Source organism: Lissotriton helveticus, chromosome 2_1 (assembly GCF_964261635.1).
Source record: "Lissotriton helveticus chromosome 2_1, aLisHel1.1, whole genome shotgun sequence".
Classification (NCBI taxonomy): Eukaryota; Metazoa; Chordata; class Amphibia; order Caudata; family Salamandridae; genus Lissotriton; species Lissotriton helveticus.
This window is the reverse complement of record NC_136059.1, coordinates 366,839,234-366,862,615: the sequence shown is the minus strand read 5'-3', so window position 1 is coordinate 366,862,615 and position 23,382 is coordinate 366,839,234.

The following is a 23,382-nucleotide window of genomic DNA, read 5'->3' as shown; positions in this document are numbered from 1 at the left end:
TATTACTGCATGTCACCGCCAGTTAAGTAATTTGGTTTTCTTTTGCTTTGGCTGGTGCCCCCTTTCTTGGTCCCCCTTTGCCTGTTGGGTTTTCTGATTTTATCCCAAAGGAGGCCATTGCTGTTTATGTTATATAGACAGCCAGTTACTGCTCATGTTAAACCATGGGGAAAAGGAAACACCCTAGCTCAACTTTAGCCAAGTCACCTTCAAAATCTTGTTCATCTATTATGAATTACATTACATGGGCAATAGGGGCTATAGAAAAACGGATCCTCAATGTGGAGAAAACGTTAACTACCTGCACCGAGGGTGGTCCTGACCTGATAAATCCAAGTTTGGCATCCTTAATGGCTGCTCAACCAAGCCCACACCTTGATGCATGCTCTGGCTCACCTGACAAAGATGAAAGTGTCTCGAATTCCACCTTACCATGCACCTCAAACCCTCACCCTCCAACTAAACGTCTAAAAGTACCTAATAGCCGCATCGATGATTCTACTGAGGCCCCGCGGGGTAGAATTGTACGGGCTAAAAAGGAGGCACTTACTCAGAAACTGGCAGCTATTTCCAAGCCACCCAGAACCGGTAATAAAATACTGCCAATTGCACCCTTGAACCATACCTCTTTGGCAGCATCAGTTCAGGTTCTGACAGACTTTGTCAAGGCTTCCTTCAGTGCTCTTACTGATAGACTTATAGCTATTGAATGTACAGTATTAACCTGTGTAGATCTACTGGGTACGATCAAGCCACACTCTGACAGTCATTCCTCACAAGGGAATGCTATGGGAGTGCCACAATGTAACACTAATAATATTGGTCTAAGTTCTAGACACTCTGTTAATCGCCCATCACAGCCGACTACCATAGGCAATACTGATCCATCTAATTGTCTTTTGGCAATTCAGAGTCTCAGACCCAACAAGCACCTGTCTCAGTGGTAAATAATTCTCCTACATTGAAGGCTTCATCTTCCAGTCCCTCCCCTACTAACAAACATTCTAGGCGAATCACCGGCAATCTTTTTTTTTTCCAAATCCGATCGACTAGACCTCTCCCAGGCTGCGACCTTCTATGTGTGCCATCTCTTCCCTCCCCTACTCAAGAACTCTGGGATTCTTTAAGAAACAAATCCCTCAATTGGCTACATACAAGAGTGGGGTTAGGGGCTGCCCTTTTCGCGGACATTAAGATGGCTAGACAGCTTAAGTGGGTTGGCAGAGATCCCAAACTCCTCCAAGGAGATTGCATGGTGCTCTCACTTAAAAATCCAGAATTGGTTAAAATCATACTAGATAGAGCAAGCACAGTGTTTCTGAACCCAGATCAAACCACTGTCCTACCAATTGGGTTTTTCTATCAACCCCTTTTACAACTCTCTTCACATTTCAATTCGCTGACACAACCATTACTCAAATCACAACCTTTTTTCCAACCATATACATCGAATCTGAATCATTTCTGCCGTCCTACGTATCCTATTTCGATTTCCAACAGTTTTGACTGCCTCTCCTCCCTTACTGGTGTGGACTGACCGAGGGTAGCTACCCAGAATGGAGAAAATCTCAGTGTAACTTCTCCTATAATTCCCACCTATGTTATTAGTCCACCAAGAGATGATTGCTCATTAAATCCTCCAACAACACCCAAGCCAGTTTCTCCGAGTAGCGAGGAAAATGTAGTGCCCACCTCACAGAATGCATGTGCCATTTATGCTGGAATGTAGCAGGGCTTCGCATTAAGCCCAATCTGTCAGAATGGGTAGACTTCACTACAGGTTTTAACATTATTTGCTTACAAGAAACGTGGGCTGTCGTGCCAATTCATCTCAATGGTTTTAATACATTTCACTCTCCAGACACTCCTTTGAGATTTGGTAGGCCTAAAGGTGGTCTTTGCATTTATGTTTCCAATCAAATGGTTTCCTCCAGTATAGCTGCTACATCCACTAATTCATTTTAACAAATTGTCTCCATAAAACTCTTAGGGTCATCTTTGCTGGTTTTAGTAAATTTCTTGATAATACCCAAGATTTAGAAATATTAAATGTTTTATGTCAACTGGACTTTGACTTGGAATCACTAACTTCTAAGGAGCCTAGAGACAAAATCCTTTTATGGGGGGGGGATTTTAACATCCAACAGTGCCAGCTGTCATCTAATAAAGTCTGTGGCATGGTTACCCCCACAAATGACGACACCACCAATTTTATACACACAGAGTATGGAGAGAAACTCAATGAGTTATTTTCTATATACTTGGGCATTAGCAATGAATTTGGACACATCCCAGTTGACGTAACCTGTACATTTAATGGTAGTATGGGTAATAGTGTATTGACTACCTACTGTTCCCAAACCGCTATTCTGCCTTAGTCAATAAATTTACTCTATATGACTTTGCATTGAGCTACCACTTCCCTCAGAGCTTAGAGTTAGAGGACACTAATCTTGTTAAAAATCGATGGGTCTGCCACCACACCTCATCAGTTGAGAGTAATGAACTTTCTTGTTTAAAGGGTTTCACTCTGCGATGGTTTATGGTTGATCCAAGTAAAATTTTAGAACAACTAATCCTGCACCAGAGAAGGGCTTTTGGCACTTGCCTAGAGGAGGCAGCAGCGGCTACTACTGTCATAGAAGCATTCCATCTAATCAGGAGATTAAAGCAGATTAAAGCCTCCCATCAGAAGAGAGGAGCCTAAAAAACTAAGGACTGGTTTGATCACACTTGTACACAGGCTCATAAAAACTTGAAACTGACCTTAAACATTCTACCCAGGAAAATCATTGAAGTACAAAACTGTAGACAGGCGTATAGGCTTGCCGTAAAACATCGTAAAAAAGGATTGAAATAGGAGGCCTGGGAAAAATTGCAAGAGGCCTGTTGTAACAATGATAACACAGAATTTTGGCATGTTAAAAACTCTCCTTCCTTCCTTTCTTTAGTGTTGACAACAAGCCCAGAGTTGAGATCGCAGTTACTGAAGAAGACTGGCTAGCCTATTATTCTAATTTATATGCCAGTTCAACTGAGTGTGGTAGTAACTCCCCCACATTAGCGCCTGTGGTCGACTCCTCTTCGTCCACTCTTCCTCACTACCAGTTTGACCTCAGCTTAACCATGGATGAGGCCAACTTGGCTCTAAGGTTGAGTAAAGGAGGTAAAGCATCAGGCCCAGATGGCATCTAGATTGATACTTTTAGGGCTAATATTGATTTTTGGGGCCCCCTCCTGACTCTCATCCTTAGATCTTGGCACAGTGCTGGATTCCCAAATTCCTGGTCTGAGTGCCAGTATTTAAGAAAGGTGACCTTGTCCTGCCCATTTAAGACCCATCTCCCTGTTAGACTCACTAGTCAAAGCGGTTGGGCGCATGCTTTTATGTAGACTAAAGGAGGGGGCTGATTGTAATAACATCATTTCGGACTTACAATACGTATTTCGGTATGGAATTGGTACAACGGAGAAGGCTATTCATTTGAACCTGCTGTTAGGCAAATATGTACACACTAAGCATGGTAACTTGTTTATGGCTTTTGAAGACCTATCCTCTGCCTTCGACTGTGTAGTTCATGACAAACTCTGGTTTGTCATGTTTTCGATGGGAGTAGATATCACCATAGTCAACTTTCTTAGATACCTATATTCAACCAGCACTGTAAGGGTCTGCTATAGTCTGACAGGTGAATGTACTCGATCTTTCAGTATCCAAAAAGGGGTTCGACAAGGGTGCATACTCACCCCTTTTCCGTTTAATTTGTATATTAACAGCTTGGGTAGCACTCTTGCTAATAAATGCTCTGATTTGCCGCAAGCTGGGCACCGGCCCATACCGGTTCTGCTTTATGCCGATGACGCAGTGCTCATGGCTTGCACCCCGATGGTCCTGCAGCGCCTTCTTAATGAATTTGTACACTACATGCATAATTTGGGGTTAAAAATTAATACAAGCAAAACCTTTGTTATGAAAGCAGGCCAAAGAACAACAAAATTGCGTAACATTCAAATTGCAAAAGCCATTATACCGCAAACACCCTCTTTCTCGTACCTAGGGATCGTATTTGACTGTGAGGAGGATTGGAGAAGTGCTGTAAATTCTAGAAGACTCCAATCCATTAAATCAATGATGGCCCTGTCCAATTTTTAAAGGAAATTGGTATTAAACATCCAAAAGAAATGTTGACCGTTGGGTCGCCGAGCAGCTGGCCCAACTGCATGGGCACCCCGCCTGACCCAAAGAAGGAGATAAAGAGCCTGGGGGTCTGGCTGGAGCCTGATCTGTCCTTTAGGACACACGCCAAGAAGACCGCTGGCGTGTGTTATGGACTGCTCCGATCGGCCCGTAAGGTTCTACCCCTCTTACCTGAACCCTCCCGGAAGCTGTTAGTCCAAGGTCTAATCATCTCACGCTTGGACTACAGTAATGCACTCTTTTTCGGAGCACCGGAGTCAACGTTCAAGATCCTGCAACAAGTGCAGAACGCAGCGGCGAGGCTGTTGCGGAACGTTCCGGCCAGGCAGTCAGCTAGACCTGCTTTAAAGGCACTCCATTGGCTTCCTGTCAAAGAGAGAGTGACCTTTAAGGCCCTCTGTATTGCTCATAAGAGCATACAGGGGAAAGGACCAGCTATTCTGAAGGACATGATTCGGCCCTATAAGTCCACTAGAGCTTTACGCTCCGACAACAAACACCTCCTTCAGATAAAGAGAATCAGGAGAGCCCGTTCAGGTGGCAGGAGTTTTTCTATCCATACTGCTTACGCCTGGAACTCTCTCCCACTCTCATTACGATCTGAACCAAACTTGCTTAGGTTCCGGAAACTTCTCAAAACTCACCTATTCCCAGAATAATTTCAGCTTCTGTTCCGCTCCATACAGGCTGCTTGCTCTGATTCTCTATTAGCGCTGGGATGCCCCTGGGTAACCGTGCGCGGTACAAAATTCTTTAATAATAATAATAATAATAATGCCAAATGTCGATCTATTGCGATGTATGATTCTGAGTTGTGGGGATAAGTAAATGTGGAGACTCTACAGCTGACAGAAAATGCATTTTTTTGAAAAAGCTTCTTGCACTTCCTAACAGCTGTTTGCATGCCATTCTGAGCTGAGTGCATCATACGTAGCAGATTTGATAAAGGTTCAACCAGTTTTGCTTTGGTCATCTGATTATATGGAACCCAATCATGCCATTGCAAAGGATTGTTGTGGTTTGGAGTATGCTCTAAAAATTCCATGGCTAAAATTCATTAAGCAATTTATGTCTGATATTGGCCACCCTGAATACTATGACCACCCAGAAACCTTGAGAAACATCATAAGGAAATCGCTAATGCTGGAATGTTTAACTTTACTTGAGGAATTGAAGCTGTCTGCTAAACTGGTTAAAACCTACTGTTTTTCATAACCAAATTATTTTGACTACCTTTTCTATGCAACCCTACCTAGTTAACGTTCTTAATGCCCAGCACAGATTTGTTTTGACATGCTTTAGGATTAATATTTTGCACTGATTGACAGTCTTTCCCAATACCAATAACTGGTCACATAAACTAATGCATTGCCGCTGTGACAAAATGTCAAAACAATCGACCATACCTATATTTTTTTTTTGTAAATTTTGGGCGGAATTGAGAAATTCTTTTATTAAGCCATTAAAGAAATCTCAAAATTTTAAGCAATGTAGACTGGTTTTTTTTGCACTTACTATTACTTAAAAAGCTGTATACATGTGTGGTTTAGCACGATTTTTATGGGCTGTCAACTATCGGGAGAGCAGTTTATTGCTGCATTATCTTAAATTGTATCTGTATTTTTTATCTCATTGTCTTTTAATCAATTTTTAGACATTTTATTGTACTTTAATATGTATGCTTTTATGGTACACTACGTGAATTGAATACAGTTTATTAAAGAAAAATTAAAGAATTACAACACTTCCTCTACTGAATAGTAAATGTATACTCCTACTGTTGCAGAGACTGAAGTGGGAGTAGTAAATGTAAGCCCCCCCCAAGTCTAACACTTTCCCTAATGTTGCACAGACTGGAGTGGGAATAGTAAATGGTACCCCTCCAGAGTACAACGCTTTCCCTAGTGTTTCACAGACTGTAGTGGGATTAGTACATTTTGCTTTTCCGAAGACCAACGCTTTCCCTACTGTTGCGTAGACTGGAGTGGGAATAGTAAATGTAACCCCTCCAAAGTCCATCACTTTCCCTACTGTTGCACTGACTGGCGCGGGAATAGTCCATTTTACTTTTCTGAAGACCAATGCATTCCCCACTGTTGCACAGACTGGAGTTGGAATAGTAAAAGTTACCCCTCCTAAGTCCAGTGCTTTTGCTACTGTTGCACAGACTCGAGTGGGAATAGCAAATTTAACCCCTCCGAAATTCAATGCTTTCGCTACTGTTGCATTGACTGGAGTGGGAATAATAGGTGTTTCCACTCCAGAGTCCAACACTTTCCCAATTGTTGCACAGTCTGGAGTAGGAATAGTAAACTTAACCCCTCCGAAGTCCAACACTGCCCCTACTGCTACACAGACTGGAGTGCGAATAGTAAACAAAACCACTCTGAAATCCAGCACATTCCCTACTGTTGCACAGACTGGAGTGGGAATAATGAATTTTACTTTTCTGAAGACCAACACTTTCCAGCTGTTGCACCGGCTGGAGTGTGAATAATAAATGTTATCCGTCTGAAATCCAACACTTTCCCTACTATTGTACATACTGGAGTGGGAATGGTAAACTTAACCCCTTCGATTGACACTTTCCCCACTGTTGCACAGACTGGAGTTGGAATAGTAAATTTAAAACCCCTTCAAAGTCCAACACTTTCCCCACTGTTGCACAGACTGGAGTGTGAATAGTAAATGGTACCCAGTCAGAGTCCAATGCTTTCCCGACTTTTGCACAGACTGGAGTGGGAACAGTGAATTTTACCCCTCCGATGTCCAACTCTTTCCCTACTGTTGGACATATGATGAAATGTCCCACCAGGGGAAAATGTGATATTACCATCTTTCTCCATCCTTGTTCCCGAAGCAGTTAAACATGGGTATGCCAAGGAGTGGGCCCTTTCTCAAGCCCCACTATTATATTGCAACCATGTGGGCTGTGTTGAAGGTTCACCCTATCATATAATACTCATAAGATCTAACTCGCAAGTGCAACCAAAATATCCCATTAAACATGAAGCTAAATGTCCTTGTTCGATTATGCTTGTTGATGCTCTAATAATGTTATGTATAAGTTAGCATTCGCAATGCCATTTGCTTTTTCAGGATCCATTTTGTGTGGTGTTCGAAACAAATCCTTTTCTATTCTGAGAAATCCCCTTTGCTAAGTTTTGTTTCTGTAATGAAGAACTGCTTGTTCACATAGTTTTCCCTTTTGGTCAAGGCCCTCTCCCACCTGCCTAGCAGTTTGATCACAGCTCAGGGTGAGACGACCTTGAAAATGTCTCGAGTTGTGTAAGATACAAGATTAGAACTTTTTTTCTTTTTATGATTTCTGGCTACATCTGTTTGGAAAATTCCACTGTGGGCATGTTCTTAGTTAATCATACAACATACAAAATGTATCTTCCTGCTTGCCGTAAGTTAGTTCCCTCTGCAGCACTCTAGCAAGACTGTGCAGACAGGGGCCCGCTCAGAGCATATATAAATAAACAATATTGGTTTGTATTCTCCACTGTTCCTCTGACTCTTCATTTGGCATGGAAGGCTGAAAGGTGGTCTGCAGTGACCCGGGTGGCCCTAAGCTGCTCATTCCTTCAATTGCCGCCTGAACAGGGACTCCATCGTGGCATGACCCATCCCTTTTCCATAGAAGGAGGGGAGGACGAGAACACCATTAGGTTGGACCGACGGCTCAGGGATCCCTGCATGAAGAGATATGTTTCTTGCAGCTGCTGCCTCTGTCCTACCGGAGGGTGCCTCGCCCAGGGGTCATCCCCGCTGGAGTCCTGAATGGTGAACCAGTGATCTGACTGATTGGTCTGAAGAGTCGGCAGTGGATAACTGGTCTGTCTGTGCCCCTGATACCAGGTGAGTCTGTTTCAGTTTTTGTGAATGTGGTACCACTGTAAATCGGTTTTGTTTCAGCACTAGGACTGTTTTGGTGAAAAGTGTTTGTAAATACTTTGCCAGGTAACATAACAATTTTGTTTTTTCTTTGCTTTGCAATGCCTGGTTTCAGTAAACTTCAGAGTTTGTGCTGTTATTGTTGTTCTAGAGATGCACGGTTGAAAGAGCCCCAGCCTGCACCTCTTGAGGGCAGTCCTAATTTTGATATGTATGTGAAACATGGGCTTGGCCCTATTATGTTTAATGCGTTTTGGCGCTAATATACGAGCGACAATGCAGAGTTACAGTGGCCTTTGACTGGCTCTTTTGATGAGCAAAAGATGGGATTTTTACAAGAATAGTTGTTTAAAAGACGTAGTAGGCAGTCCATGTTTGACTCTCTTTGTACTTTTAAAGAGACCCTATTAGATGCTCGACCCCTGTCACCATATGTACCAGAACGGATATACCCTGTTGTTCCCCATCAACAACACCAACCTGCACAATGTGCACCAGTGTCTACGGCTGTTATACCTACTGCCTCTGTTAATGTACCCCCTACTCCTTCCCTCTTATTACAATCTCCGACTGCTGCGATACCTGTTACGCCCATTCCAGTCATTCAGTCTCCATTGTCATTAATTACTGACACACCAGTGCACGGCCCGAAAGATTGAGATCTGACTGGATTCAGAGAACAGTCAGGTCCGTTAATGCATTCCAGAGTGGGGGATAGAGAGAAGAAAGAAATAGCGAACCAGGCAACAAGGTGGGCTGCAAGCCAATTTACAGTCTTGAGGCTATTTGTCAGGTAGTGCTAGACTTCAACCCCATTCTGCAGCACCATGCCCTTAAACACTTGTCCTCCACCCTAATTGACCTCTGGCACACACATATTGAAATAGGAGCACCCCAAATACTATTTGATATTAATGAAGGCTCTTATGTAATTAACATGGAGCCGGCGCAAGTGTTCAGGAATATTTCCACTTTTGTTTTGTATAGGGGCAGACTACATGATAAGAGTGCCACTCACATAACTCAGTTCCCAATGCGAGAGGTTCATCCCATTTCCCACCCGGAAATCCCTGCAGTGACAGATCAACATGGGTCGGTTACCAGACCGGCTGTGGCTGCCCATTTTCGGGAACAATGGGTTTATACTCCATGGAAAAGAAGTGAGGTTCAGGCCCCTAAGGCAAGTTAGCCGGCCCTAGGAAAAATCCTACTGATTACTTTAAAGAATTGACAGATGCTGCCTCTACCACTGTGATGACCCTTGCTGATATTAAAATGTTTTTGACCTACTAGTTCCAGTTGGTATTTGGCGACATGTGCATACCCTAGACCACGTCACCGAGGTGGGCAGAACGTGGGATGTGATTAGGGGTTGGAACTGAGATAAGAAGCCAGGAGACAAACCATGCGCTGAGTTGCTTTCCCTGCCCGGCCACATAATAACATATATGCATACGCTCTTTCTCCCCCAGAAAGTTAGTTGGGACAGATTGAGTGCCTGCTGGCAGAAGAAAGACAAAAGTGTTTCTGATTTTTTTACTAGATTTGAAGAGACGTTTTTGGATTACAGTGGGCAGGATATGTCTACGGAGGGAGGAGCCTGTCTATTTGTTGATAGGTTTGTCACTAATCTCCTTCCGAAATATTGTCTAACCTTCTAGCAGGTGAGAGTACATGGTCTACATCTTCCCCCTCTGATTTTAAATATGGCCCAATATTACGAGCATTGGGGTAATGAAGAGAAAGACAAAAGCGATAAAAAGTATAAAGATCTGCAGACAAAGGTGTTCTTGCAACAGGCATGTCGAGGTAACACCAGGGGACGGGGACCCCAGCAAAAACAACTTCCACGCACCGATGACACCTTTGGAACAGAATCAGTGTGCTTATTGCAAGAAAGAAGGTCACTGGCATAGCAAGTGTCCTGTACTTTTGCGGGCGAGGTTCTGGAAACAGGGGTCGCGGGACCAATAGGCAGCCACACACTACTGCCCCTGTAGACTGTTCTGACAATTATTTAGATGACACTCGGGATAGGCAGTACTACAATGACAATTATGATATTGATGATGTGACGGGATGTCTTTCAGCTAGGACAGCCAGGGACAGGGTACGGGACAAGTTCAAATACCTGTAGACCAGCGTTACCCTCTTGTCAAGATAGATCTGGAATGATCTCCTAAGCAATTCTTGGTTGATACAGGTGCCACAAAAAGCTCTATTGCCCGACACCTGGTCCATGGGGTGCCCCTCTCTGGTCATATTAATTTTTCAGTGAGTTTTTCAGACGTACCGGTTGTAAACCCCATATCACACCCTCTTGCCCTTACTGTTTGCCCTTTTACTGTGAATTCTTTATTCCTTCTAATATCCAATTGTGGTAAAAATGTGATGGGTTTGGACCAACTAAAGAAGTTCCATGCTACTATATATTGTTCGCCAGATGTTGTCTATATTACCATGGGGTAACCAAAAAGCTACTAAATTACAATACTTCAAATTGCACAAAAAGAGAATCTCTAGGACTCACTCTCAGTGCAGAAAGAAATATATGTACACACACACACACATACTCGCAATATGGACACAGGAAAAGACGTTATAGTTGGAATATTGTAAAATGTTTTGTAAAACCCTCAGTCATCAACATGGTTGATGACATGCTTCATCATAGGGTTTTGCCTAAGTATGGGCGAAATCAGCGAAATCGTACGAAAGCGCATTCGCGATCCGCATAATTCGCGAATTTGTGCAAAATTGCAAATTTTTGTTTTTTTGCGTGTTCGCGGGCATTTTTGCGTGTTCACGAGGCTTTTTGCGTGTTCGCGGGCCGCTTGCATGGCGAAGTTACCCATGCGGTTGTGTATGGGCACAGCCCCCTCTGGTTCATCACTGCCACCCTCTGGTTCACCACTGACACCCTCTGGTTCACCACTGCCACCCTCTGGTTCATCACTGCCACCCTCTGCTTCACCCCTGCCACCCTCAGGTTCAGCACTCACTACTGCCACCCTCTGGTTCATCACAGCACCCTCTGGTTCACCACTGTCACCCTCTGGTTCACCGCTGCCACCCTCTGGTTTACGGCTGCCACCCTCTGGTTCATCACAGCACCTCTGGTTCACCCCTGCCACCCTCTGGTACAGCACTGTCACCCTCTGGTTCACCACTGCCACCCTCTGGTTCACGACTGCCACCCTTTAGTTTACCACTGCCACCCTCTGGTTCACGACTGCCACCCTCTGGTTCATCACAGCACCTCTGGTTCACCCCTGCCACCCTCTGGTACAGCACTGTCACCCTCTGGTTCACCACTGCCACCCTCTGGTTCACGACTGCCACCCTCTAGTTCACCACTGACACCCTCTGGTACAGCACTGTCACCCTCTGGTTCACCACTGCCACCCTCTGGTTCACAACTGCCACCCTTTAGTTCACCACTGCCACCCTCTGGTTCACCAATGCAACCCTCTGGTTCATCACAGCACCATCTGGTTCACCCTGCCACCCTCTGCTACAGCACTGTCACCCTCTAGTTCACCACTGCCACCCTCTGGTTTACGACTGCCACCCTCTGGTTCATCACAGCACCTCTGGTTCACCCCTGCCACCCTCTGGTACAGCACTGTCACCCTCTGGTTCACCACTGCCACCCTCTGGTTCACGACTGCCACCCTCTGGTTCATCACAGCACCTCTGGTTCACCCCTGCCACCCTCTGTTACAGCACTGTCACCCTCTGGTTCACGACTGCCACCCTCTGGTACACGACTGCCACCCTCTAGTTCACCACTGCCACCCTCTGGTACAGCACTGTCACCCTCTGGTTCACCGCTGCCACCCTCAGGTTCACGACTGCCACCCTCTAGTTCACTACTGCCACCCACTGGTTCACCACTGCCACCCTCTGGTTCATCAGAGCACCCTCTGGTTCACCCTGCCACCCTCTGGTACAGCACTGTCACCCTCTGGTTCACCACTGCCACCCTCTGGTTTACGACTGCCACCCTCTGGTTCATCACAGCACCTCTGGTTCACCCCTGCCACCCTCTGGTACAGCACTGTCACCCTCTGGTTCACCACTGCCACCCTCTGGTTCATGACTGCCACTCTCTGTATCATCACAGCACCTCTGGTTCACCCCTGCCACCCTCTGGTACAGCACTGTCACCCTCTGGTTCACCACTGCCACCCTCTGGTTCACGACTGCCACCCTCCAGTTCACCACTGCCACCCTCTGGTACAGCACTGTCACCCTCTGGTTCACCACTGCCACCCTCTGGTTCACGACTGCCACCCTCTAGTTCACGACTGCCACCCTCTGGTTCACCACTGCCACCCTCTGGTTCATCACAGCACCCTCTGGTTCACCCTGCCGCCCTCTGGTACAGCACTGTCACCCTCTGGTTCACCACTGCCACCCTCTGGTTTACAACTGCCACCCTCTGGTTCATCACAGCACCTCTGGTACACCCCTGCCAGCCTCTGGTACAGCACTGTCACCCTCTGGTTCACCACTGCCACCCTCTGGTTCACGACTGCCATCCTCTGGTTCATCACAGCACCTCTGGTTTACCCCTGCCACCCTCTGGTACAGCACTGTCACCCTCTGGTTCACCACTTCCACCCTCTGGTTCATGACTGCCACCCTCTGGTTCATCACAGCACCCTCTTGTTCACCAGTGCCACCCTCTGGTTCATCCCTGCCACCCTCTGGTTCATCCCTGCCACCCTCTGGTTCATCACTACCACCCTCTGGTTCAGCACTGCCACCCTCTGGTTCATCACAGCACCCTCTGGTTCACCAGCGCCACCCTCTGGTTCATCCCTGCCACCCTCTGGTTCATCCCTGCCACCCTCTGGTTCATCACTACCACCCTCTGGTTCAGCACTGCCACCCTCTGGTTCATCACAGCACCCTCTGGTTCACCAGTGCCACCCTCTGGTTCATCCCTGCCACCCTCTGGTTCATCACAGCCCCCTCTGGTTCACCAGTGCCACCCTCTGGTTCACCAGTGCCACCCTCTGGTTCTTCGCTGCCACCCTCTGGTTCATCACAGCACCCTCTGGTTCACCAGTGCCACCCTCTGGTTCATCCCTGCCACCCTCTGGTTCATCCCTGCCACCCTATGGTTCACCACTGTAGATTATGGGGGGAAAGCACACCTGCCCAACTGAGATTAATTAATTTGGGGCTGGTTAATGTGTCACTGAATTTGAGCTTCAAGTCTGGCACCTGCTTCCTTAGCTGTAAGTGCTTCCTGTTGCAGTTATTTTTTTTACAGGAGCATTGTGCCATACTTGTAACTATTCTCTGACCCTGCTTTGAGGGTCAGAGCAGGGTCAGAGAATAGTTGCAAGTAGGCAACTGAACTCTGGAGGGGCCCCTCAGGAAGCACTACAGGGAATAGTTACAAATTAGCTTGAACTTTTGCACCTGCTAAGTGCTTTCAGTTTTCCAAAATTCGTTTTTCTGCCATTTTGCGAGATTCGCGGGGCGCGTATTCTTGCGAAATCTAACTTGCAATCCGCAAATTCGTGCGAATTTGCTGATTTCTTTTTTTTTGCGTGTTCGTGCGGTTTTCTGCTTATTCGCGGAACGCTTGCAGCGCACCGACCCCGAGGTTGCCCATGCAGTCGTGTATGGGCGCGGCCATCTTGTTTGCGTGACGTGTTTCCGTTTCCGGGCGCTTATTGCATGCTCGCGTCGTATGCGGTGCGCGATTACGTGTTCATGGGCGTTTTTGCATGCTCGCGGGGAAAATATCGCGCAAACTTACCCACGCGATCCTGTACGGGCGCTGCCATCTTGTTTTTCATTCACTGCTATGGTTTTGGGCATGCTACCTTTCTATCCATCTCACATCTTCGTAATCCTATGTTTTCGGAACTTTTTTTTTCTTTTTTTGCTTATTATCTCTCTTCAATTTCCTACATATATATTTTGTGTTTTTTTTAACTGTTTGTTACTTTATTACCTACTTTATTTCTTTCGCTCTCTCTCTTATTTTTTTTCACACCTATTCTTCTTTCCTTCTTCTTGTGCCCAGGACCATGGCTAAGGGAGGCGACAAGGGCAAGGGGAAGGGCCCAGCACCCCGTACCCGGCTCCCTTGCGGGCATTTGAGGGGCGAGGAAGTCCAGGCCAGGGAGATCTTCTCCGCGGTGGAGGTGGCTGCCTTGATGGTGTTTGTGCAAGTCCACCTCCCTAAAACCGTGGCAGCAGGTGGGCGGATTGCTTCCGGTTACGGCCTCCGGGAGGGTCGCCAGCTGTGGGAAAAGGTGTGCCGGCGCACGTATAAGGAGTCTGGGGTCCGGCGCACCTACCAGCAAGTGACGCACCGGTGGAGTGACATCTTGGACCGGGAGCATGACATAGTCGACCTGCTCGGTGTGGAGATCCCTGACCTTGGTAAGTAGCTATTTAATAACTACTTTTTTTCCTTCTGCTCTGTTATATTGCTAATCTATTTTTTTCCTGAAGAGTACGAATGCTGCTGATTCGATTACATTGCAGGTAAATTAATGTTTATATAGCTTCTGTCACTGCAGGTGCTCGCCTGGTTATTGGCGTTGCTACTATGCTTAAATGTTTGCAACTTTTTAGTCATTTGAGAGCATTACTCCGTAATGCTAGAGACAGTAGACTCAAGTCTAGTCCTTCTTTGTACTCCTGCTGCTGCCACTTTGAAGAGATAGTGGTGGATTGATAAGTTGAGTATATTATTTATTACTTGTTATAGGACATTTGTTAGTGGTCTGCAATCATGATGACGGACTGTGTCTGTCACGCGACGTCTCGTGCTGCTGAGTGATGGCAGTCGTAGTAGAACCTTTTTGTTGTTGATGTAGTTAGTGAATTACATAACTTTCCTATTAGATGGTCTGCAAATCCTGCAATACTGTACTACTATCCTCCTAGTTGACCAGATCAGATGCAATTGATGTTAATTTGTTTCCCCGACATAATTTTAGATTGAGTACAAAGAAATCAAATATTTCCCAAAAAACAATCATCCATGTTGTGTTTCATTATTTCATGATCCACAGGACCTCCCAGGGGCAAGGCGGCGGCGGCGGCAGAGACTCCGGTGGCAGAAGGTGGAGAGGCTCAGTCCCTTGCAGGCTCTTCTGCTGGCCCCAGTAAATTGTTCTATTGTTGTATTAATACTTATACTTCCCTAACTTTTACAGCTCCTATTCATTACCAACTGGTTCCTAATAATTCTATGTTTTACAAAATAGTCTTTGATCTTCTTCTAATGTAGACTAATTTCTACATTCTTATCCTGCCTCTACCATCACTCTCTGTGCTACTACTATTTACAATTATGAGTCGGTCTGTGTAGGTAGCTAAGCTTGCCCATTCGGCAAACGGTGTGAAACAAAACTCTGATACAGCAATAGCTCTAGGCACTGAGTGCAGTCCTCTGGGTAGCCCTTGCTGTATATTCCAGTCTTCTTAATGTAAGTGCTTTGACAATTTCCAACAACAAAATGTCATTGTTTACACCAAGTAAAAGGTAGCAGTTGCCTTTTTGATTTGAGAGGAGCACATCCCATACCGTTAGTGTTTCAGGGACTATTCTGCACACAAAGAAGTATGGACAAGATAAATAGGACTTTGTTGATGATAGGTGCAGTTCGACTTTCTACATACCTCAGTCCGAACAGAAGTTGACCCCCATTCCCCTGACCGACTATCTAGAATGTCTGACCAATGATTTTACGACCCAGAAGAACAGAAGAAGACTACCTCCGAGTCCCGGCCTATCTGAGTCACTGAAACATGACTGCCAAGTGCAGTAGTTCAAACCTTTCCGCTCACTCACTCGTGAACAAAAACCACACAGTGTTTGTTAGTTTTAAAGTTTTATTTTCAATTAAGAAATGAAAACATTATTTCTTTATTTTTAATAGCGTAGTATTCTGATGGATGAAGATGACGTTAAAGTTTAAACAACATTCCCATGAATGAAATTAGTATGACTCAAACTTAATAATAGTTAACAGACACAGGAAATTATTAGAATAACTGTGCGTGAGCCCCACCTTCTTTAAAGTACATAAAGTACTGCTGGTGATGACTCAGTAGTAGTTGGTGAATCGTCTGGCAGAAGGGCAATGGAATCTTCTTTCTGTAATGAGAAAAATGGTGCACGTTAAGCAAGCATTCATCAGTTGTCATAAGAAGGAGTGTAGCATTTAATGGAATAAGCATATAAAAGGTTAACACCCTCCCCAAAACCGTTACTTTTTTCAATCCCAGTAATAAAAAATGTGTTATGTAACATTTTCTTCCATTACGGGACAAAATAGGGGGTTGTGTATGGCATCTGAAAATATGACATGTTTTTCCTAGACGTCACAACATCTGATGCGGCACAGATGGCCACCAGTGCCAGGGCCAGCAGTGCGGAGGGGTCCACTCTGGATGCGACGGCGCCAACAGAAGGAGCTGGGGGGGAAGACTCAGCGGCGGCGGATGGTGGTAAGTTATTATACTCCTTACTTATTGAATTTTTTTTGAGTATGCTCGTAAAGGAGTGTATGATGTACTGTATAGTAGTACACAGTACACTAGTATAAGTACACTGTACTGTAAAGAACATTTACTAATTTAGAACTACTTTTTGGGCTATCACGGAGAAGACAGTCAACCTTGACTTGTAATAGCATTAGCGGCGGTACTTCTCTGGTAACCAATGGCCCCCTCTATTTCACTTGAACTCAGCTGGCAAATTTTTACTGTGAAGCCAAGTCATATCAGATCAGATGTAGTTTAGGGATGTGAAGAACGAAAAGTTAAAGAAGGTTGAAACGAAGTACGAGCGAGTCTTAATATTTATTTATGACTGTAAAGAATGGTTTTGTTGAATGCAATTCAACATAAGAAAGAAGACGGCGGTTTCCAAAATATAATGAAAAGGGTGTTAGTTGGTTGTTGACAAAAAGGCATTTTGGTACATTTGAGACATTAAGAAGAATCATAGACGTACTTTGGAAGCCTGGATGTTATCTTCTTTATCCTCCTCGTCGATAGCAGAGGTGTATGATGTAGTAGAGCAGATGCTGAGTGGATGAAGTATGGCCAGTGGCAGTGCCACCCCTATAGAAAAGTAAGACATTCCTATTCCCACCTGCATGTACTGCTTAAAGTACTGCGAGTCTGCATCATCATGGCCTGTGTCTGTATTTCCTGGGTGAAATCTGAGTGAGCTGCCATTATGGCGGCTACCACAAGTTCACGTACCAGTAATTTCTTTTGCAAAACAAGAGAAAAAAGTAAAAAAGGCCTTTTTTTAGTACTCTCTGACTATGTATGTAGTAGTGAGTCCACCTATAGTGCTGCTAGTGGAATTCCTGAAACTCACAGTGTCACAGGCTTACAAAGACGGCGGAAAGATACATGCCAAAATGTTATACGGTGTTTGCTACTTGCTGGTGTTACTGAGTGTCAACCTTCCGTTGAATTATTTTGACTTTATGTTAAAGACTAGTGGCTACAGTATTTTTCTTTCTTTCTTCATAGATGCTACTCCCAAAAAGCTCACCCTTAAGGAGATGGCTGTCCGGGCCGGGGCCGAAAGCTAGAGGCTTTTTGTGTCGAGTATCGGCGGTTGTGGGCTCGGGAGAATGAGGAGACATCAACATCTACATCCTCCTCCACTGCCCCCGGGTCGACCAGCCAGAAGCCTCCAGCCAAACGGAGCCGTGGCCCGACAGCCTCCTGCCGTCGCCGCGTGCGCCGACTATGCAAAAGAGTGGACTACCTGGAGCGGTTGGCCGAAAAACATCAGCACCAGCTCCGGGACCTCCGCAAAGAGCAGCGGGACATGAAGCAACAACTTGCAAAACTACGCCACCGGAGGAAGTGACTGTCCCTTGCCCCTTTTTTAAAGACTATTGGGGGGGTGGGGATTGGGTGTTTGGGAAAGGGGACTTTTGGACATTGGTTGGGGTTAGGTAGGGGGGTGAGTTGGGTTAATTTATTTAATTTTTTGACTACCTCAATATATTTCTTAATAATTATTTTTCATACCAAAACATAGTATACTCGTTCATATTATTTTGTGAGGGGGTGGGCGGTGGTTACTGGACGTTTGGTTTCTTCCAACTTACCAACATGAATGAAACATCTAGTCCTGAATTGTACCAAAGTGCCAGTAACCGTGTTAGTGAATTCAGTAGCCCTACTAGTACTTTACTAGTAGTACTGGCAATCTCTGCTCTCCTCCCAGTCCTAGCCCAGTATTCTACCTCTCCAAAATGCTTATCTTACCTGTGATTCGTGTTTGAGAATCGGGGTAGGCCCAGGGCTGGCTGCATTGCAAATGGTGATTTTGGTTGGTTGTTGACTTGAATCCTCGACGGATGCAATATCATTGTTGTGCTGGTAGCAGTAGTGGTACACACTTGCAGTATCACCATATTAAAAAAAGAGGAAATTAAACATTGAGTGGCCTGAGCGTAGCATTAGAAACAGTACAATAGATAGTACGGTACAGAACAGTGCCCTAAATTGTAGCCTAAGCAGTGCCAACGTAAGGTAAGCATTAAGCATTAGATTGTTCACGTCGTGTAGGAGGAGGATGTTCTTATTATCAATCCACGATGGCGCACATGAACTTCTGGTTGCTTTGACCTTATCCTCCCCAGCAAGTGTGTGGAATTTATTGTTGTTGTCAGTCACACCTCAATGAAATACCACACAGCCCAGGGGAAGAGGGTTAGGGTTTGAAAATTGGATGGGAATGGGGGTTTTTGGGAAAGTTTGGTAGAGAGGAAAAAAACACAGCATGGACAGTCAAACAACAAATGAAGAGAAATAAATCTTTGGATTTGAAGATATCGATAAACTTTTAAAGGGACATAAAGGAAGTGTACTACTGCATGCCAGAAGTTGTTTAGTAAATGGATGGTTAGCTTACTGAAAAGTAGTACTACTACTTACTAGTAACTACGAAGGAACAAGTTGGCAGTACAGGGCTGCAGTCATTACGCAATTTCACTTGCCTCTCTGCCCTCAGAGAATAAACACTTAGAACAATAAATTAGTGTTAAACATAGCTAGAGGCTATTTGTGTCGAGTATCAGCGTTTGTGGGCTCGGGAGCATGAGGAGACATCAACATGTACATCCTCCTCCACTGCCCCCGGGTCGACCAGCCAGAAGCCTCCAGCCAAACGGAGCTGTGGCCCGACAGCCTCCTGCCGCCGCCGCGTGCGCCGACTATGCAAAAGAGTGGACTACCTGGAGCGGTTGGCCGAAAAACATCAGCACCAGCTCCGGGACCTCTGCAAAGAGCAGCGGGACATGAAGCAGCAACTTGCAAAACTACGCCACCGGAGGAAGTGACTGTCCCTTGCCCCTTTTTTAAAGACTGTTGGGGGGGGGGGGGATTGGGTGTTTGGGAAAGGGGACTTTTGGACATTGGTTGGGGTTAGGTAGGGGGGTGAGTTGGGTAATTTATTTCATTTTTTGACTACCTCAATATATTTCTTAATAATTATTTTTCATACCAAAACATAGTATACTCGTTCATATTATTTTGTGTGGGGGTGGGCGGTGGTTACTGGACGTTTGGTTTCTTCCAACTTACCAGCATGAATGAAACATCTAGTCCTGAATTGTACCAAAGTGCCAGTAACCGAGTTAGTGAATTCAGTAGCCCTACTAGTACTTTACTAGTAGTACTGGCAATCTCTGCTCTCCTCCCAGTCCTAGCCCATTATTCTACCTCTCCAAAATGCTTATCTTACCTGTGATTCGTGTTTGAGAATCGGGGTAGCCCCAGGGCTGGCTGCATTGCAAATGGTGATTAAGGTTGGTTGTTGACTTGAATCCTCGACGGATGCAATATCATTGTTGTGCTGGTAGCAGTAGTGGTACACACTTGCAGTATCACCATATTAAAAAAAGAGGAAATTAAACATTGAGTGGCCTGAGCGTAGCATTAGAAACAGTACAATAGATAGTACGGTACAGAACAGTGCCCTAAATTGTAGCCTAAGCAGTGCCAACGTAAGGTAAGCATTAAGCATTAGATTGCTCACGTCGTGTAGGAGGAGGATGTTCTTATTATCAATCCACGATGGTGCACATGAACTTCTGGTTGCTTTGACCTTATCCTCCCCAGCAAGTGTGTGGAATTTATTGTTGTTGTCAGTCACACCTCAATGAAATACCACACAGCCCAGGGGAAGAGGGTTAGGGTTTGAAAATTGGATGGGAATGGGGTTTTTTGGGAAAGTTTGGTAGAGAGGAAAAAAACACAGCATGGACAGTCAAACAACAAATGAAGAGAAACAAATCTTTGGATTTGAAGATATCGATAAACTTTTAAAGGGACATAAAGGAAGTGTACTACTGCATGCCAGAAGTTGTTTAGTAAATGGATGGTTAGCTTACTGAAAAGTAGTACTACTACTTACTAGTAACTACGAAGGAACAAGTTGGCAGTACAGGGCTGCAGTCATTACGCAATTTCACTTGCCTCTCTGCCCTCAGAGAATAAACACTTAGAACAATAAATTAGTGTTAAACATAGCAAAGACGTATCAAATAGCTGGAGGGATGAATTTGAAGCAGAGATCAAACAAACGCACAGAGTCACACTCGTAGAAGTAAGTTCAAGTTCACAAGAATATCATTTAACCGCATGCGTGCGGGCGGAATTCCGCTCGCACGCTGAGATTTTTAAAACCGCACTTTACATGACGAGCTGGGCTCGTCATGAGCGTGCGAGGAGGCTACCTCATGACGAGCCCAGCTCGTCATGAGCGTGGAAGGGGTTAAAAGATAAGGAGAATTTTGGATACTGTTACTGTTTTTTGTAGTTGTCCCGTTGAATTTGTGAAGTTGATGCATCCAGCCATTCCTCTTATTCGCGGTACTCCTTCATTCCATCGGATGCTCCGTCGATCAATCTTGGTGACCAGACACACTGACTGTCCACTGCTTGCCAGATGCGGATTTGCGGATCGCTAATTGTAAGCCTGAGTAGTACATCGATGGCACAGGGTAAAAGCCTGCCTGTAATTTATGATGGAAAAACACAACAGTAAGTGTTAAAGACACCTCGGAGAAAAAAATATATAAGGCACGCTGTGTAGTGCAAAAATTATACTGTCACTTTCAGAGATGACAATCCCCAAAATTTAGAACACCCCACATTACCCTCCCAAAAACATGCAGAATACTGTTGCTACCTCGCAGAGGCCTAATTTCAAATCGTGCCAAAACGCTCTCAGAAAGTATGCCCAAAACCCCCCTTTCCCACCATGGATTATCTTCAAACTACTTGCAATCAAAATTAGACATTCCAACAAGTGTTCCAAGACCCCACCCAGTCGTAAAAATCTAGAACCCCCGCCCAAACACATGCAATACAATACTGCTAACCCTAACGAGCCCTAAGTTAAGAATAGTGGCAAACGCTTTCTTTAACTAGGCCAAATCCCCCCTTTCCCACCATGGATTTTCTTCAAACCACTTGCAATCAAAATTAGACATTCCAACAAGTGTTCCAAGACCCCACCCAGTCGTAAAAATCTAGAACCCCCGCCCAAACACATGCAATACAATACTGCTAACCCTAACGAACCCTAAATTAAGAATAGTGGCAAACGCTTTCTTTAACTAGGCCTAATCCCCCCTTTCCCACCATGGATTTTCTTCAAACCACTTGCAACCAAAATTACACATTCCCTCGAGTGCTCTAAGACCCCAGAACCCAGTTGCAAAAATCTAGAACACTCTCAAACACATGCAATACTGCTGCCAGTGCTAACCCTAACGAGCCCTAAGTTAAAAAAAAGTGCCAAAACGCTTTTCAGCATGGATTTTCTCCAAACCACTTTTATCCAGTATTAAACCTTCCCAGCAATGCCCGAAGACTCGCCAACCCACCCGCAAAAAAGCAGAACACCCCAAACAGGCAAAAAGCAAAAATGGAAAATCTCATACTTAGAATCGGCCTTCTTTCAATTCTGTCCAAACGCGCTGTGCAGCTAGGCCATAACTCCCGTTTTCCAACATGGATTTCCTGAAAAACAAATGCAATCAAAATTAGACTGTGCCAGCAGTGCTCCCAGACCACAAAACCCACCCCCAAACACCAGGAACCGCCACAAACAGCAGCCCAAAGACAAGCAAGTGAGCAAAAACGCAAAACCTTTTTCAACTCCGATTTTCTCCAAAACACTTTTATCCGGTATTAGACCTTCCCAGCAATGCCCCCAGACCCGTCAACCCAGGCGGAAACAAGTAGAAGACCCCCAAACAGGCAAAAAGCAAATATACAAAAATGGGGACTTTAAAATTTTCAGGCAAATTTCCAAAATCACTCCGCGCGCGCTCTGCAGCTAGGCCCTAACTCCCCTTTGCCACCATGGATTTGCTTCAAACCTCTTGCAATCAAAAGTATCCATACCAAGTGTTGCTCCAAGACCCTAAAACCTACCCCCAAACACCAGGAACCCCCCCCAAACAGCACCCCAAAAACAAGCAAGTGAGCAAAAACGCAAAAACTTTTTCAACTCCGATTTTCTCCCAAAAACTTTTATCCGGTATTAGACCTTCCCAGCAATGCCCCTAGACCCGTCAACCCAGGCGGAAACAAGTAGAAGACCACCAAACAGCCAAAAAGCAAAACCTTAAAAAGTGAGACTTAGAAAATTTCGGGCCAACCTGGAATTCAGTCCAAAAGCGCTATGCAGCTAGGCCCTAACTCCCCTTTTCCACCATGGATTTCCTGAAAAACAAATGCAATCAACATTAGACTGTGCCAGCAGTGCTCCCAGACCCCCCGACCCAGCACCGCAAATCTAGAAAACCCCCAAATAAACCCAAAAACCTGCAATACTGGTATATTGAAAACATGGCAAATTGCGCTGTTCACAAAAAACGAACAGCAATTGGTTTCAACAGAGACAGACAGCCATTGCTGTCCACTGCATGCCATCTTCTCATTATTCATTACCTGTTCTACTTTATATCTGTATCTTCTTCGGAAAGTGAGGGCCCACAGGGCAGCCTCTCTTGTAAATTTCAAAAGTAGGTCTGTCAACAATCAGCAAGCATGTAGTCACTCAGTCAGTTATTTCAGTCCCACTTGAGGGGACTCGTCTACGAAGACAAAGTTTGTTTTTTCTCCATAATCCATCCATCTGCCTTGAGGGAAATGGATAGGGGGAGTCTGGAGGAGGAGGCTAGAAGGGCATGATTGAGTTGTGAACTTGTGAACATCTGAATGCAGACTGCGGCACCTTCAAATCAATAAGG